At 47.7% G+C, this 13,251-nt stretch overlaps 1 protein-coding gene across 2 annotated transcripts in view; it reads right to left on the reverse strand.

The window, feature by feature from the left end:
- RHBDD1 (rhomboid domain containing 1) overlaps positions 1-13,251 on the reverse strand; it is a 122,818-nt gene that overhangs the window by 2,649 nt on the left and 106,918 nt on the right. The gene's annotated exons all lie outside the window — the stretch shown is intronic.

Here is a 13,251-nt window from a genome sequence, read left to right on the forward strand (position 1 = left end):
ACAAACTTGTAACTCGTAGATAAGATCTGGAGATCTAATGCACAACACTGTGATTACAGTCAAGAATACGGTATTACAAACTTCGAGGTTGCTAGGAGACTAAATCAACTGTTTTCAACACAAAAAAGGAGCTGGTAAGTATGTGACATGTACAAGTCCTGGTTGACACCCCTGTAGTAATCATACCACAATGTACAAATGTATTAAACCAGCACGTACACGCCTTACGTTTACACGATGTTGTATGTCAGTTACAATGGATAAAAAAAAAAATTGATAAAAAAATCAGTCTGCTCAGTCCACCACTGGAACTTCAGAGGTCAGAAGACAAGAAATTTTTTAAAAGGCAGGCAAAAGGTAACCCTGCTTTCATTCTGTTGCTTCCCTAACACTTACCCTTGTTTGGTTCTCCTTTCTTTTTGAGACCATGGGAGAAGTACCCCCCAGAAACCCTGCAGCCTTTCCTGCCCAGGAACCCACACGTGAGCTGGGCAGGCCTGGCCCCATGCTCACTCCTGCTGGCTACACTCTCCTCCAAGAGTTTTTGGGACAGTGTAACCTATGTCAATTCATCAACCTTCATTAAAGATGACATTCAAACATAGAACGGGCTTATAAGACTTTCACCATAAAGAGTTTATGAATACTATTAAGACTGAAGTTTAACTGGATACGGTTTTGACTGTCTATATTTAAAAAGGAATTTCTCTTTTAGCAAAGAGGCAAATGCCTTGAAATTACAGAAAGGGGCACCTGGGTGGCTCAATCGCTTAAGCATCTGAACTCTTGATTTTGGCTCAGGTTGTGATCTCAGGGTGGTGAGATCGAGCCCTGTGTTGGGAGGGAGAGCTGTGGGCAGAGCCGGACGCAAGCTCGATGTGGCATGTTGAGTCTGGGCTACGGGGCACAAGCCCGTGGAAGCTGCAGGAGCACTCAGACTCCCAAAGTGAATCACGGTGTTGCAAGAGAAAGCCCGAGAATGAACATTTCCATGGAGGGAGGGACTTAGAGCTGCGGACTGTGAAGGCTCCTGGGGTCCAGCTCTCAAAATGAGCAGCCCGCACACATGCACTTCGGACCCGCTCACAGGGCATTTGGGGAGAATGGGGCTGAGCCAAGGAAGTGCCACGTATTGAAGCCGATAACCACATCAAGGAGCAATGATCACTCTTTTGCTCACAGAGCCCTTTTAAGGTGCCCTAGGTCAGTCAGCTCGCACTCCCAATTTTGTGATCCCAAGTTTACAGACGAGGGAGCAGAGGCACAGAGAGCGTTAGGGACACACATAAGGTCATGAAGCCGGCCCGAGTGGCAGCCAAATCTTGCACCTGGGGCTCCCACCCACTGTCCCCACGACCCCACATCATTGTCATCACCTCTGGCATTTTGCCATCCCGTGCGCTCCTGCCCAAACCTAGACGGGTATGTGCAGAGCTCATGAGATCTGGAAAGAGAAGATCCAGCTGAAAGCTGTCAACTCGGCAGGACTCTGCTGTCATCACAGACATGACTACAACGTTCCCACATGGGTCCCCTTAAGTTCCTGGCTTTCCGGGACCAGCAGAGGGCCCTGGTTCTAACAGTAACACAACAACAACACCTGATTTGTAATCAGGCCTGATGTTGTGGGTATTTAAAATCCTTCAAACTCAGTGTTTCTGGTATCATCAAAGCCACCCCACTCTCTGAAGAATGCCTTATTTGCTTCATTTCAGGCTCTGAACACTACACTGTCCTTAATCCCAGTGCTTAATTTTTTTGGAAAGTTCTCAAGTGTAAATTAATCTTTGCTGTTTTGGAGACAGTAACACATTTGATGTCAGTCATGAACGATGACACCATTTGTCACGTCGGTACTTTCGGTCAGTGCCACCCTGGGGACGAGGCCTCTGCTGTCCCATTCAAGTCTCAGCTAAGCTCTGTCTTCCAATCCCCTGCTATTCACTCACTTTTAAATGCGCTTCTCTGTTTCTATAGTTTTCAGTTGTGTCACATGATCTATCACTTCCCTCCGCAGCCTCCAGGATCCTCTGCAGGCATTTCTCAAAGGGTCTTAGAAGTGGTTTTGATATGTACTTACATTTATTAAGCACTTGGAAAAGATGTGGACAGGCCTCTGCTGGGTGGTAGGAGGAGACGCAATCCGCTCCCCGGGGACGTCATGGGAAAGGTGCTGGGAGGGCATCAGGCAATGCTTCCAGCCCTACCTGGAACCAGACGGTAGAGCCCAGGCAAGTCTCTGTTCTGCAGCTTCTTGTGCGGGGGGGGGGGGGGGGGGGGCTCATGTGTGAGGGGAGGCTGCGCAGCAAGGTCACTGCTGGGTCCCTCCCAGCACGGTGTGGTCCGATCACCTGGGACTAAATCCCAACCCCTCTACTTTTAACTGCACATCCTGAAGCAAGCTGGTTACTTCATTTGGTCTTAGTTTCCCTATCTATAAAAAAGGACTAAAGAGGAATTCCCTCCCTGGATTGTTGAGAGGCAAGAAGAGAGATGTTGCTCATGAAATGCTTAGCTGAGCACCAGGCATGCAGTGAGTGCCTGATGAGGGCTGGATGTTATCATTTTTCATCTCTAACATCATCATGAATCATGTGTCAGATGTCTACTCGTTAGCATCGTGAACTAACTTGGTAGAAGATACAAAATAAAATGACAAAAACAGTGACTGCTCAGAAGACAGATCCCAATTCTGTCTGAAGCCCATTTGGCAGGGTTTCGTACAAAATGTGGAGTTGCTGCTTACTGAAGATTTGCTTTCTAAGAAACAGATACCGACAAAAGGTAATGATGAATAGCCTCCCGTTCGCAGCAGCTTTTGTAACATGGAGGAGCCTTGCAGTCACTGGGAAAGCTGGTGGCCCAGCCAAGACCTCCTTCTCTCTGCCGAGTTAAAGCATGCACTGAACATTTACAGGCCTGGCTGAGACAGCCCTGCTCCGGTGAACCTGGTACAGAATATTAGTATTTATGAGCCTTGCCTCCGCGTCCCTGTAAATGGAGGTCAGTCCTCAGTGTTACTCAAAGAAACGGTGAGCATGCTTCAAAGAACCTCAGGAACAGTGCCCATTTTAAGACGATTTAGCTCAATTATAGCACCAGAAGTGAGATCATAAGATTTATTGATTCGTGGTTCTTGATGGAAAAATTTTCAGTTCTCTACCCTTATGTATAATGCAGTAACCTCTGCATTTTACATCGAAGGGAGGAGAAGCAATTTCATCCAGATAAGAATTGCTAAAAAGAGCACCACGAGTTGATAGCCATTTTGCCTCCTGTCCGCCAGCCCTGTAAATAGAGATGTTTAATTTGCTGGTATTCACAGACCTTGCCCATGATCTGATGAGCACTCTATACCATTCAGTGAAATCATACTGATGTGAGTCACAGGATAGCATATCATTCCCTTATATTAGGAAGCTAAAGAGGCAATCACTTTTTTTTTTTAACCAGGAAACCTCTAAATAAATCACCAGTGTTCTCAGGGATTTCTACTGTCAAATGAGGGCAGAAGCATGGGACCCACATTCTCTCTTTTAAGAAAGTTACTTTATTAGAATTCCATGAATTACAAAGCTCCCAAAATGCCTTCTGAAAGGATGATTGCTAAGTCATTGACTGACAAAGACCAAAAAGGCTGGAAGAAATTCCAAGTCCAACAATTTGGCAAGACATTCTTTGAAAAGGGGAGATATTTAAGGACATAAGACCACTTTACTTTTGAGTCACTAATTGTAACATCTCTCTATCCATCTATCTCTTTAAAAAGACTTTGAAATTCACCTAAAACCTCCTAACTCCATACAAACGGAAGCTTTGTTACAGTTTACAGGAAAGGTAACATTTAGAAGTGACCTGAGAGAGAAAATAATCCCATTTCTACTCCTCAACCAATCAAGTCAGCCACAGTGGGGATATTTCTTTGTTCTGAAATAGTATCTGGAATCTCAAAATGAGAAGCTTTGAAACGGAGACCCACTCAGTTGCTACGACGTGACCTGTTGTCCTTTTCTCTCTGATCTCAAGTCAGTTAATTTGGGAAATCTTTATGGCTACAATGAACTTAAAATAAATAGAGTATTATCCAGTTAGCAATTCAAGTAACCCAAAATATTGGGTCTACTGTGTCAGTTTTCTTGCAGTATAGACAATGTATGGTCTGACCTCTAGAACAAAGAGAAAGTTCCAGAGACAAGGGATGTCTGCTGGACCATTGCTACATGCTCACCCTACTTAGTCTCTCTACTTTTAAACAAGTGCACAGCTTAATTAATTTTCATGAACTCAACATGTGGTACGAATATCCAGATCAAAATACAGAACATTTCCAGCATTCACAAACCTCTATGTGTACCTTTCTAGTCACAGCTCCACACTCAACAATACCCACTATCCTGATTTCCAACGGTGTGGATTCCTTTGTCTATTTTTGCACATAAATGGGTTCATATAATATGCAACCTTTGTGAGTGGCTTCATTTTGTTTTGTTTGTGATCCATATTGCTCTATGTGGTTTTTATTCTACTCACCCCTCCAAGTAAGAACTTCCTCATCTATTTACAGACAGAGGAACTGAGGCTTAAAGATTTCAAGTACCTTGCCAAGGACCCATAGTCAGGCAGTAAGTGGCTGAGTCAAGACTCAAACCCAGATGGATCCCTTTCTACTCTGCTCCAGATTTGAGGTGTATGAGTTGTCTTCCTTAATCCCAAACCAGACTCTGTAAACCTAAACAATACTATTGCTTTAATCATGACTTGGAGGCAGGATCTGAAGTTTGCCTTCTGCCGTAGATAGGGCTCGCGGCCAGCAGTAACCTTTCTTGCGTAATTGGAGGGATCTGGGATTAGGATCTCCTTTGATGAGGCATGTAGTTTTAGCAACAGGCCCAGCGCTCAAGGGCAGCCTTGGTAGTTCCCTATCAAGTATTTTTTTTTTTAACAGAGAACAGTTTATAACTTCTTGCAGAAATAGTTCTTGGTGCACTTTCTCCCTCACTATGCTGGAGGAACAGCATGGGAGGAAGGAGAGGCTGAGTGTCCACCTGTCCTCAGCAATCACTGGAACACGAGGCTTTTCTTTTTAACTGGAGTCTAGTTGACGCGCAATGTTACACCAGTTTCAAGTGCACCACACAGCGATTCCACAGTGCTGTGCATGATGCTAGGCTCACCACAGTGAAGCAACCATCTGTCACCACGCTAGCATACCGGTGACTATATTCCTTACGCTGTGCCTTTTATCACCATGATGTGTTCCTTCCAGAACGGGAAGCTCGGATCTCCCAATCCCATTTACCCATTTTGCCCATCCCATCCTCCCCATCCCTCCCCTCCGGCAACCATCAGTTTGTTCTCTGTATTCATGGGTCTGTTTCTGCTTTTTGCTTGTTTATTCATTTATTTTTCAGATTCCATATGTAAGTAAAATCATATGGCATTTGCTTTTCTCTGACTTATTTCACTGAGCATCATGCCCTCTAGGTTCATCCATGTGGTGCAAATGGCAAGATCTCATCCTTTCCTTTATGGCTGAGGAACGCTCCATTGTATATGAGACCACCTCTTTATCCGTTCATCTATCGACAGACACTTGGATTGCTTATTTTTTTTTTTTAACAAATGAATGTGAATTTTAATACTAAAAGACTTTCCTCTTTTTAAAATCAATCTGTCTTAAATCCTTTGAAAATACCATCGCCACCTTCATACTTGAGCAAGATGGGTTTTCATGACACTAGCAATGGTTTTCAAACACGTTTTACATACATTTAATGATGCTTTGGAATGTTTCATATTTCCCTTGATCTAAAACAAAATGCCGTTTGGTCAGCAATCTGGAGGTGTCTCAGTTTACCCATCCTACCTGCTGATTTTGGGAACTGAAGAGGTTGACTATCTCTGAGAATATCCACGTACTTTGGGACTGAATTTTTTTTTTTTTTTTCAATTCAAAATCATCCAGGGATATTCGCTGGACAAACACACGCAAATCTTGGAAAACCAGACACAGTGCTCCCTGGGGACAGAGGCTGGCTCTCACTTCTGTATTCTCCTTGTCTGGTACATATGAGGGACCCTATGTGTCTGCCTGGGATGACAGAAACCAAACGTGGGCCTCGTCCTGAGACACAGATTTGAGAACACACTTTACAACAGAAAAAAGGAAACTGAAGGCAGAACTTCCCATCTGCAAGGGAGGAAGGAGTTCTGATCAAACACATACATACACGAGTGTGGACAATGCTAAAAAAAAAGAGGCCAACTCTTCGGGAAATGAGAATTCCACAGTCCTCTCAGAAGCTTCAGGGCCTGTGCTGACTGGTCTTCAGAATGAGGGCAGCTGTTGAGCACACCCACCCAGCCCGCCTCTCTGCTGGACCCCACTCCAGGAACCCTCAGAGGCATGAAGGATTCCCCAGGTCCAAATGGCTATCTGCACCAGTCTCCGGGCTCCTCAGCCCTGGGTCAGCTCTGACCCTCTGGCCTTTTATCTCTTGGGCAGAAGCTTACCCGTGGGGGAAGGGCTGGCAGGAAACCTAGGAAGCTGCATTTTAATGAGCACCCAAGGGATTCTGTTGTAAGAGGTGTATCTAATCACTGAGAAGTGCTGTGGAAAAAGAGCACACCTCACCAGACGTAGGTTTACATCCTGACTCCGCCAGGACCCTGGACAAGTCACTTCTCCTCCCCAGGCTTCGTGCTCATCTGTGCCTTGATGGTGCTGGACTAGACATTTCACCCTCTGCACAGAGATTCCGAGACTTGTGTGGTTCCCAGTGAGACATCTGGTTGGCCTAAGATGGGAGAGCGCAACGGGCCACGGCCTCCTCCTCTGTTGTCCCCAGCTGGGGCTGCTACGCTGGAGGACCCGGCCTGCCCCCGGTGGCCAGCCTGGCTGTGACCTCCGGCAGCTGAGCACACAATGGGCCATGCTGTCCTCCTTGGCAATGTCCTCCAACTCAGCTGGTCTATTTCAGTGCCCCTCTGCTCTGACATTTTAACTTTTAGTAAACTTTTTATTTTGGAATAATTTTAGATTTGCAGAAAAGTTACAAAAATAATACAGACAATTCAATTCCACTAATGTTAACATCTAACACCACCATGGTATGGTTGTCAAAACTAAGGACTCATTTCCAGGGACGGGTGCAATCACTATTATCTGAATTCTAGACTTCATCTGGATATTACCAGTTTTTCCACGAATTTTCTTTCTCTGTACTAGGATCCAATGGCACATTTAGTTGGCCATGTCCCCTTAGCCCCTTCTGGTCTGTGGAAGCTTCTCCCATCTTTTCTTGCTTCCTATGACCTTGACGATCTCGGGGAGTACCGGCCAGGAAGCCTTTAGGAACGGCCCTCAGTTTGGTTTGTCTGATGTTTTTCCTCATGTCTGGACTGGGGTTATGGGTCTTAGGAAGAAGGCCACAGAGGTGAGGCACCCTTTCCGTGATCATATCCGGGGTTCCCGCTATCAACACGACTAATCACACGTCATGTATGTAACCTTGAGCACTTGGTTCAGTCGTGTTTGCCAGGTTCCTCCACTTTTAAACTTTTTTGATGAGTTCTGAGGGAATGAAGCATTGACTCTCGCCACCAAGTGTTACCAGGATAAAATGGGAGGAACAGGCATGGGGACCTCCAGCGGGCTTTGTCCCGGGGCTCCAGGTCCCTGAACTGCTGTGCTTTTCTCATACTGATGCGAGTGTGCAAATCGCCGCACCAGCTGTTTTGAGAGTTTCCAGTTCCGTCGGCTTGGCGTGGAACCCAGGTCACTGTATTTCTAATGAGCTCCCAGGTGATTCTGACCTGCACTAGCTCTGGGGAACCACGGAGCTACAGCTTGGATTTCTCTTCCAACCCCGGTTTCGGTCCCGTTTTTACACTTGCCAGCAGGTGGACCCAGAGGCCTGTGACACGGAGTCGGCTGACGAAAACTAGGGCAAATTCCAGCCCACAAAGCATTCCGCATCGTAAGCAGAATCGGGGTTATTTTGAAACAGATGGGCTCTACAGAAGCTGCTGCACTGAACATGAAGGAGTTGTTTATTGTCTCGATGGTCTGAAACGCGGGGATTATTTGCCAGCATCTAGCAGCTTCTAGGTCCCATCAGACTTCTTCAAGAGCAGAGGGCGCTGACGGGGCACTCAGAGGGTTAGACCTGGGTACGGACGTGCATGTGGAGACATATTTTAACCAGCTCTAAACTCAGAATCTACTCTTGCTGTCTTGCATCCCAGAGTGCTTTTTACTGCAATGATCTGTTTCACCCCAACTCCAAATTAGAAAAGATAAACAGATACAATCTGTGGTAATAAGGCAATCTTGGATGCAGTGATACTAGAAACGATTTATTTTAAAACCTAATCAAAGCGGTTCTGCTTACAGGTCCACATTTTCACCCAAGCCCCCACTTATACCTGCCCCCGATCCTCTTTCCTTCTGCCCCTTCTCCTCGTACCACCCCAGCAGAATATCAGGAGGAAGGAAGCGAGATCAAGAAGGGCCTTCTGGGTCCTTCTGCCTGTGCCTGATGCGGTGGTTCAGAGTGTGCAGGGCCAGGACTTATAAACGGAGTATTCTGTGAGTTCTGGAAGTCTGCAAAGAACTCCAGCATCGATGGTTCCTCCCTGGAGGATGTTTTTAATTCCTTAGACTATGACCCCAGACACTTAGCTGCCGTCCTGGCCAGCCACGGCCCAGAGGGGCCATGAAGGGGTCTTGGAAATTGGCAGCTTGGTAACTGGTGGTCTGGCGTTCTCGGCTGCTGGGCAGCCCCCAGCGATCTGAGGGAGGCGGAGATGTGCTTCCTGGTGGCTGAGGCCCAGCCTGAGGTGGTGGGTCCATAACCGCCTGGCCCGCAGCTCCCCGGATCCAAGGGGTAAGATGCCAGGTGCGTAGTCCACCCCCTTTCATGCTCAGGGAGAGGTCCTTCACTCAGAAACAACAAAGTCCCCAATGCTATTGTTTTTTATTCTGGCTTTCAAAGCCCCTGTTCAGACAGAGGTACAGAGAAGCATTTTGGATGACATTTAGACCTATTTCATTTTTTTCTCACTCCCTCTGCCTTGAATTCCAAATCAGAGACAGCTCAAGTTCCAGCTCTTTAAGCAAAGGCTTCCAATAATGTTTTCATTGATTTTTGAAATCACAGACCATTTAAAATTAGACAATATTTCACTCAAAAAACCTCCATCTTCTGAAAAACACTGTTTAGCCTTTGGGCATGAAAATACAAATAAACGTCATCACAAGAAATCAAGGAATAAGGAAAAGAATATGGAGAGCCAGTGTGAGGAGAACTTTGGAAAGGGACAAGGGAACCTAGGTTGGAAACCTCTGCTGACAGCAACCACTCGGGGGTCAAATCCAGGTCGTCCTGGACAACCAGGGCAGGTACCCGCATGTCAGGAGGAATGAGGCTGTGGGGCCTGGGGAGGCACGGGGGTTGGGACAGCTGACTCCTAGGCTCGGTGGCCACAGGTACCAGGCCCCACAGCTACCCAATGCTGCCCTGTCACCCAGTCCTGCAAGAAACATGGCGTGTTGAAGCACTAAAGGCCAGATACTGGATCTAGAACAGGAAGTCCCAAAGCTGGATGTGGAGGAGCTAGGTGAGAGGCAGATTCTAGGTTGTAACTTGGGAAATGCCAGGCCAATGTCTGTGCTGGGGCCCAGGAATCTGCATTTTTTTCCTTCAAGCACCTACAGTGAGCTGCTGGCCCCACCTGGAGAAACCTGGATCAAAAGAATGCCAAAATGTGTTTTGGGTGGCGGGGGGGGGGGGGGGTCGTTTGGCCTTGACCATCAGCACCAGCATGGCGACTGGTTTCGTACAAGGAGGTCTTTGGTCACATTTTTCATGAGCCGGAGATGCTGCTGGTTTCATGGGATGTTTGTGCTCAATCCTGGATGATGTGTAAGATATCAGCGTAACCCAGCTCTCCTGAAGAATATGACAAATACCATTATGGTACTGCCCGGGAGATTCTATGAGTCGTAACATCAGAGTAGAGGAAACTGGCCCACCATCCCTCCCCCAGTCCTCGGAACGAAGTGGTTCACCTCTGGGTCCCTGATGCCTGGTACATGGTGCGTGCATCACAAATGTCTGGTGAATGGGCAAAGAACCAACTGATGTTCTATCCATTGGGGCTGGGCAGAGAGGGGGTCAGGATGACCCGGCCAGAACAGCGGGGCCAGAGGGCACCGAGAGAAACGAAGATAAATGGTGGCAGGTAGGGAATTTCAAGGTCTGGGGATCTTGGTTTCTGGCCTGGGCCGCTAGCCAGCTCCCAAACCCTGAGATGTTCATAGGTGAGGAACAGGTGACGGGAGGCCACACACCCAGAGGCTTCAGAACACAATTCAGCCTGTTTCCTCTATGAAATTCCTGAAGTTTTCCTGGGCTCTGGGGCTCACCATACTTTAGAGAACGTTCAGTAGCCAGAAGCAGGCCAAGATAGGAGATGGATTACGTACATCCCAGCTGAATGCATCTTAAACACTTTAAAAATTCCAATTATTTCTGCTTTTCAAATACCATAGGCCTGATTAGTGCATAACCGCATGTCCAGAGATACTGATATCAACACAGAATTGAAAAACAATCCCTGACCTAGGAAACCGTCCCTGACACTGTTGATGGCCACGGGGAACATCGTGGTTTAGAGCTCTCACGAAAGCTGAACGCCGCCTGCAGTGAGATTGCTCTAAGAAACCCCACCACAGAGCAGGCCACGTCCATGGGGCGTAGGGGGGGGCAGGCGGAGGGCCTCCCCGGCAAACAAGCTCTGCACCCTGCCACGAGCAGATGAAACAGTGAGTACTGTGCCCCGATGGTTTAAAGAAAAAAAAAAAGGGCAGGAGAGGGAGGAGGTGGAAATAAGGGAAAGAAGGATGAGGCACCCTTGTCGAAAGTATGATAGCCGTGAATTCTCAATGGTGATGGCTGGTGGCTCTGAAAACAGGGGTGGGCTCCTCTTACCAAGGCGTCCATACCAGGGAAGGGGAGGACAGCACAAGCTTTGAGCCTTTCCCAGCAGATCAGCCCCAGGAGATAGGCGGGCGAGAGAGGCCATTGGGGGAAGGACACAAACCAGCAGGAGCCTTGTTCTCTGTGCCCCAGAGTCGAGAAATTCTCCACCTTGAGCTGTGCTGCTTATGGATTTCTGGGATGTGATAAACTATCCCACAAGTATGATGGTCGTTTTAAAAACATGCTTGCTTCTGCATTCGATGGTATTTAGCCCAACCCTGGGCCTAACTGCCACTTCTTGTGTGTTCTTTTAGGTCTGGTTAGCTCACTGCTACCCACACCCCATTCTGATCTTGTGCCCCATTAGTGTGTGTGCGCGCGCATGCACCTGCTTCTGCGTGGGCGCGTGTACGTGGGCGTACACACACACACACACACCGTGACAGGAGCATCTCTCATAAACAAGCCCTCCCCTCCCAGCCTTGGGAAGACCTGGGGGCTTTCTCAGACTGTTCTCAGCCCCTGAAACGGCCTGGCTCGAACTGCCTTGAACTGACCTAGAACTGCTCAGAAAGGGTTCTAAAATGGCCTCTGCTCTTGAGAGGTACTCAGTAACAACAAACAGTGACTTATTCTTACAGGTCTGTTAATAATTTCTAGTAAAATAAAACTTACTTTATGAACATTAAGGGAGACCTCGGGACTAAATTTTTGGAACTTTAAGTGCCAAGTTCGGAGTCTAAAACTTGGCTTATCTTGGAAAACGGATGATTTCAATGAAGGAAAGGATTATGTTGCTTTCTGAGCCTTTTTGGAAGTGTGGGCTATGTGTGTGCTACAGCCAGATTAAAAGCTCCTCCTGGAAGGCCTGTCCATGGCTTTAAGAAGGAAGCTCTGAAGATTCGATCAAGTGTGGGCAGGAGATTCTCTGTGAGAAGCGTCCAGTCCATCCTAAAAATCCCAGGTTTTCAGAGCGGGGGTGGGGGGGTCACTCGGGATGGTGGCATCCAATCGGCTCATTTTGGAGATGGGAGACAGAAGCCCAGAGAGGGTAAATTGTTTTCCAGTTCATGCAGGACCAGGAGCCAGGTCTGTTCTTACCGCCCGGCTTCCTTATTTTCTCTTCTAGGCGTTGCATCCTGCATAACCCACAGCTCCCTTGTCACACCTGGAGCAGACACTGGTGGTTTACCTGGCTCTGGCAGGGGACAGTGGGAGAGAACGATTTCTGGAGCCAGACAGACTGGAGTTTGAATAGCACCTCTGCTCCCTGTTCTGTGTCCTTGGTCAAGTTACTCTCCTCCCTGACCCTTGGTAAGTGGTGCCTATTATTTTACTAATGACCCCCCTTTCCAGGCTGCCCTGTCTGGGGAATGTCCCCACCCCACAGCCAGTGAGTCACACATACCCAGACCCTAGTCATCCTGGACACCTCCCTCTTCCTCGCTGCCCCTCTGGGACACACCACCAAATCCTGGCATTTTAACCTGAACATTTCCTGAACTCGTCCATTTCTTCCCAACCCAGCCTGAGCCACCTGTTTCGTGAGCCTGGACTGGCGTCTCAGCCCCTAAATGATCCCCCCACATTCTCTCTGGTCTTCCTATGGGCCATTCCCCACACAGTTTGTGGGAGAGCTTTTGGAAAACACACACCTCATCAAGTTCATCCTCTGCCTGCCAAGGGCTTCCTTTTATTTAAGTATAAACATCAAAATTTGTACCTAGCCCAGGACGCCTGCCTTCCATCACCTCCCACTCACCGCTTATCCCTTCCCCAGCAAATACTGGATCCTCAGGAAAGGGACTGCGTTCCCTGGAACTCTCAGTGAGGAGGTCCTCTGCCCTCCGCTCTCACAGGAGCACGTCCCCTTCCTTCAAAGCACAGGAGGCTGCTATTAGTAATTTGACAGGACTCATTAGTTCAGTAATGTATGTCCTCACTGGGCTGTGAGCTCTGCGGGGTAAGAGGAGTGAGGGGCTGTGTTCACATTCTCTCTCCAGGGGTGATTAAATGAACAAATGGATGCATGAATGAGAGAGAGGGAGGCAGGGACGGGTAGAGGAGTAACTACTGTCCTCATTTTACAGATGGCCAAACTGAGGCTCCAGAAGGTGTGCGATTTCCTGAGGTCTCATAGCCAGCAAATAATGTGGCCTGGACACCAGGGGTTGGATCTAAGCCCGCTGTTCTCTGTACACCACCAGGCTGCTCTGGAAACCAGCACCCACATCTTTCCCTTTAACATCCAACTTTCTTCACTTTA

Source organism: Phoca vitulina, unplaced genomic scaffold (genome assembly GCF_004348235.1).
Source record: "Phoca vitulina isolate PV1807 unplaced genomic scaffold, GSC_HSeal_1.0 scaffold1, whole genome shotgun sequence".
Taxonomy (NCBI): domain Eukaryota; kingdom Metazoa; phylum Chordata; class Mammalia; order Carnivora; family Phocidae; genus Phoca; species Phoca vitulina.